The sequence below is a fragment of the Ruditapes philippinarum genome, unplaced genomic scaffold, assembly GCF_026571515.1.
Source record: "Ruditapes philippinarum isolate M1 unplaced genomic scaffold, ASM2657151v2 ctg7202_1_1_1_1, whole genome shotgun sequence".
Lineage (NCBI taxonomy): Eukaryota > Metazoa > Mollusca > Bivalvia > Venerida > Veneridae > Ruditapes > Ruditapes philippinarum.
Window position 1 is genome coordinate 39,988 of NW_026858492.1, and position 6,000 is coordinate 45,987.

Below are 6,000 nucleotides of genomic sequence, written 5' to 3' on the forward strand. Positions count from 1 at the left end.
TCGTCTGTCCAAGTCTTAGGACAATAAGACACCATGAGCTTAGATGTCTGACCACTTAGGGTGTGAACACTTTCACATTTAAATTGTTCCCGCTTGTAAAGTCTTTCCATTTCATGAAATGTTCCCTTTTCACCGCTTGTATTATTCCGTATATCAGCGATATTGGTGCAACAATCATCAAATATACGACATAAGTTGTCGCAATTACAATTTGGTGAAATACTTCCGCACTTAGCTTTCTCATTACAATATTCCGTATCTAATCTGTAGTTACTATATTTGTCATGTACGAACATAATGTTGCAATAGGTTGTAATTAAAACGCTTGAACTGATCAAACACTTCAAAATAATGAGACCCATTGTATGCTTTATTGAAGTGGATAATTCCTGTCAGCTGATACATAAACTTTTTTTCCGAGACAATCCAAATGCTCAGTATTGAGGCTACTAAAACATTTTTCCTATCTACAGACGCGTCTGTTTCGTTTTTGTGATGATGGAATATGCAGATGAAGAGCTATTAAATGTCGTTTTATACCTTCATTTTAACTGATTGTGAAATCGATAGATACTAAAGTATCAAATAACCAGGCAGTGTACGTTGAGATATCACATGCGTTCGGTCAAAACATGATACCTAAATTGAGTTGATTTGAATATCAAATATATAATGAATAATAAATTGCTTTAAAGTATAATGATTGGAAATAATTATTTGAATGTATCATCAACAGCACTAATAAGATAAATCTTATACAAAAAAATAGAATTTCAATTACTAAATCTAACTTGATAATATTAAAGCAAACCATCAAAAAAGAGATAAGCAACCCATAAAAAAGAGATAAAACTTTGAAAAAAAATGTAATTTGAATAACTTCCATTATCGAAACATTTAAGTAAGTGCTATAAACACATTTTATATTCATCATTTGCTCGATATATATTCCATAACAATAATAACTATCAAATTATTTGACGATTCACCATGAACATTAAGTGGGTTTTATTTGACATGTTGGTTTTATCAATTGTACAAATTTACATTGTTTTTCGTCAGTTGATTTTGGTTTAGATGTACATTTAATAAAACTAGAATAGTTATTTTATATGTGTCGCAAAATTCGGAAATACTGTCATTTCAAGTCTGACTCTGACATGCCTAGTTCTTTTTTTAATATACAATATGTCATATATCTTTTATTAAGTAGTAAGCCATTTATGTGATAAAGGCTTAAATTATTTACTTGCAAACTTTTTATCTAAATAATCAGTAATATCAGTAATTAGTAAAAATCTGGAATTTGAGAGGCAAAACATTTCAAAATGAATTATTACCGAGCAATTGTCAGGAACATCCATTTAATAAGAAGAAGGAATATTGAATAAGTAAATAAAAAACTTATAACCTAACGTGGTTCAAAATACAAACTATCTTTTAAAAGTATCATTTAATAGAAAAAAAGCAAACTTTAAAACAAAATGTTCACCTTATCCGAAAGTTTAGAATAATTTCTTCAACTGATTGGTCAACATGCATACATATATTTTATTTAGTAGTTGAACCGTTTGTGTGTTTAAAGATCCTGTAACAAAATTTTGTCATGGTTTTATTTCATAAAAATGATGCTCTAATTAAGATCTGTCAATATTGTAAGTTCCAATAAGCATTATTTATAAAGATATTACCGAATTTTACATTTCATGTAAATAAACGGAGGAAATTAGAAATTTATTTTCTATAAATTCTAAGTCAAATTTTCCAATAAGAAATGAATGCATATCATCTATTGATTGAATATAATGTGCACAAATATTTTCAGTACACATTTTACATATTCTTCGATGTTTGAAAATTGTTTTATTTTCAAAATTATATACATATATAATTTTTTGCAGGTGTGGTATTAACACAGTAACAATATCAATTACAAAACATGCAGGATCTTTAATGGGTGGCTATTTCTCAGCTGTATATATGTTTATGCTATTGAATGCTTTTTACTATTTAGATAAGTCATCGAGATTAAACCTTTAATTATTTGGTAGAAGGACGATACAGATATAATCTGGAAATAGCCATTTGTATTACTTCTACGAAAATTATACATCTTAACATTTAATGTCATCATCAAAATTAAGAGCAAAAAGCTTGCTCTAATCATAATTTGATCCTCAAATATTTACTTCATTTGATATTTTTTAAGAAAGTAACTTTAGGAATAGTATATATGTTATGTAATTTAGATAAATATTTCATACACTATTAATTTGACCATACAGTATTTAGTATAGAAGTTCTATTTGCCATTAATTTTGATTGGTCTATAATGGGCACATGTTTCATAAGAATTTCAAATCTATAGAAAAGTATCATTTGGTTAGTCTTATTAACTATCCCGTAAAAGAAATAGATAAGTTCTTTGAACATAACTCGAATAATTTATGATGAATGGTGATATTATATTGTAGAACATTCTATTATCTGCTGCACAAATATAATTCATATCGTTTCATGTATCTCACACTTGCATAAAACGTGATAATGTAAACTATCAGCCTTATTATTCATTCAATCGCACACCTTCCATTATAGACCACTTTCCTTTAAACGAAATTACAGTAATTTAAACTCAATTTATTTTCACTAACAGAGTATTGATAGAACAGGTTTCGTGAACTTTTAAATTAATGAAATTACTTTTTTATAAATTGTTAACGAATGTCTAAATCATACCAAATTATGTATCCATCAATTGAATTTTGCTATTATACCAGACATTCAACGTTAATCAACGCCACGCCTTAGAACTGTTAGCTGCCATAAAGCACACCCGTATGGCTAATGTGAGTAAATATTCAATATATTAAACACAAACGTAGAAGCTTACAATTTAGAGATATTATTTAAATATTTTGAATGAACTTTCAGAGCGTTTTGAAGATATTTTGAAATTAATTTTTTATATTTTTGAAATAGATAAGTTTAAATTGTGTTAGAATTATGCAGGATTATATTTCAATTGCCCAGGAAGATCATCACAAACAATGATGGACCTGATTAATTACAAAGCACAATGCATAATTTAACAATGCATTAAATGTGTTATACGTTACAATTCTAAAATGCTTAAAATAAATGAACTAAAATTGTTAAATGATAAAGTTTTCAATCAAAAATTTAAGAACCTAATGAAATTTATGTGTGCATAGGGATATGTTATTGTATATATAATGATGTTGTGTTGTTTGAAATAACCAAGAATACCTCAAAAAGACGAACGTGTTCATTATAAACGGATTCGATCACATTTAAACACTTACCATTCATTTTATCCAATTTTATCAACGATATACTAAAGTTATATAATAATTACAAAAAGTTGTTGGAAACTTATTTTACGTATTATAACGTTTTTACGGCTGCCACACGGCACTTGCTGTTGTGATCTATTAACATCTAGAAAAAAGTAATCCCTCAGAAGCATTTGAAACATGTATATTACATGAAAATTGCAGACTCGGATTGTTTAAGTCTGTACATGAAAAAATGCAACATCCCTTACGCCCCCTAACTTAAGCATAATTCAACAAGATAATGGTTGATACTTGTTTAGTTCTTTTCGGTATTTTAACAAGATAAACAAAAACTTAAAAAAACAGTTATAAAAACAGTTCAAAAGTTTAATTAGCAGGACATCATATTTGTATTGTTTTATCAATCAATGAAATAAAAATGAAATGTGCATCACTTTAATGAATTGTTTTGTTTATTTGCAGTTTGCAGTTTTAGATCATCTAAAGCGTGAGAACAGCAAATAGATTTTAGTTTGTCACTGATATGTATACAGTTTAAATTATATATTTTTTATTTTGAGCATTTTTACAAAGACTTTTAAATGCATAACAAGGAGTCATTGCACGAGAAATTAGTCAGGTTTATTTAGTAGGACAATTAAATGATTATCAAAAACAATTGCCAAAGTAAAAGCGCAAGAACAGGTCGTTTTAATGAACTTGGAATAAAAGCGAATGAAATAATTGAAAATCTTTTCAAGATTCTCATACCATCAAAATTATTCTGAAACGCTAGATCTTAAAACAGATCTACATTATTGTGTAATAATGCATCTTCATTGCACAGATGTACACTTTACTTTATAAAATAATTTCTTTTGGACAACTTCACATTGTTTTAAAATATGTTAATAATTAAAGAAAATGGGAGCAAAGCAAAGGCAAACAGCCCTTCCCAGAAACACTGAACATGTCAAAAATCTACAAAAAAACGGCCCTATCACAAGTAGTGAGCAGAAACGTAAATGTAAATGCATGACGATTTCATTTTAAACATGGCAAAGTAATGAAACAGACAAACAAGAAATATTAAGAAATATTATAATAGCGTGGGATACAATTAAACCATCAGTTTAATAGCTTCTGTAAGTCTACTCGCCAATTGTGATTCCATCTATTCCTGTATAGCAAATAAACCTCAATTAGTAAATTGAAACGATGTCCAGCATAGATAGGAAGATAAATGAATTAGCATAGAACACAATGATTTATATGTACAGGATACAAGCTTAATACATGATAGGAATAAATTATTTATACAGGTACAATTATGTTAGTCATACCAAATCCCGATTTCCATTCATAAGAAAGCATTCATTGGATTGTGCTTTAAAGTAACTGTTAAAAACTATATAGTGTTACATCCCATTCTAACATTTAGTTCATTTTTAAAAATTAGGCGTGTAACAGACCGCCATTCAGTTGAAACATTGATTTGAAATAATGAGTCAAGTTTATCTTATACAAGATTTGTTTTCGTTTTTTTTTTTTTTTTTTTTTTTTTTTTCTTTTGGTAAGTTTCTACCATACGATTAAAGAGTTTTTTGTTATAGGTATTCTTAATGGATATATTGGCATGCATGTACATTCTTAATGCATATTTCCGAAACACATCGTGTAACTTTTAACAAATTTTCGTAAAACAAATAACAAAAATATCTGACAAAAGTAACGGTTATTTGTAATCAAAATCTATATCGACAGCATAAAATGAGTTGGTTATAATATACAGTTTCCTACACATTGTTGCAAACAAAACCAGAAACAAACTTTTACAGTATTTTTTTAAAAAAAGACTTTAAACTATGGTGATAGAAAATATTCTGTTGCTTCTGTTTACTACAATCAGTGTAATTTACTTAACCACCTATCTTAACAAGTCAAAACTTAACAAACTAATAATTATACCAGCAACAAACATTAAGGCCTTAAATAACTTTTCTCCTTGATGCTTAACGTATATATAAAGTGGTAATGATCTTTCAATAATAGCATGCAGAAGCATATTTAACAGTTTTATATTCCTCATTAACAATCTTTTATGATAAATACAAAGTATAAAGACATTAAAGCAAAGCGGCGCTCTATCAATCATCTCCCTTATTCTTCCGGCGCTTTTTGTAAATAGCAGCATATAACATTCTAAGTCTTAATTTCGTTTGAGATTGACAGAGCTTCAGGCCCGTACATTCTTTTTTAAGATAAACAAAGTTCACGAATACATTTAAATGTGTATATATCATATTGGCAAAAGTCCGTGAAGAGAACATTTTCTTCCTGCTTTCAGTTCATCAAATGTTTTCGCAGCTAAACCTCTTTATCCTTTAAAGTTTGATTAGCTTAACAGCAAAACTTTTTTCTTTGTTAATATTTCTTGTTGGTATTTTTGTATCATTTAGGGGATAGATTCCGATTTATGTTCCGTGTATTGTTATGTAAATTCATTTAACAGGTTAAGAATCATTTACAAAGTCCGGTTAATTTTTGATCATCCCTCGTACATCGGTATTTACCTTTAATATAAAAGTGTACAATTTTTAAGGGGTAAACGGAATTATTGTATATTATTATTGTATTGTTATTCAAAAACTCAGTAAACAATGCGGTATAATATACATGTATGTTTGTTTAAAAAATCAAA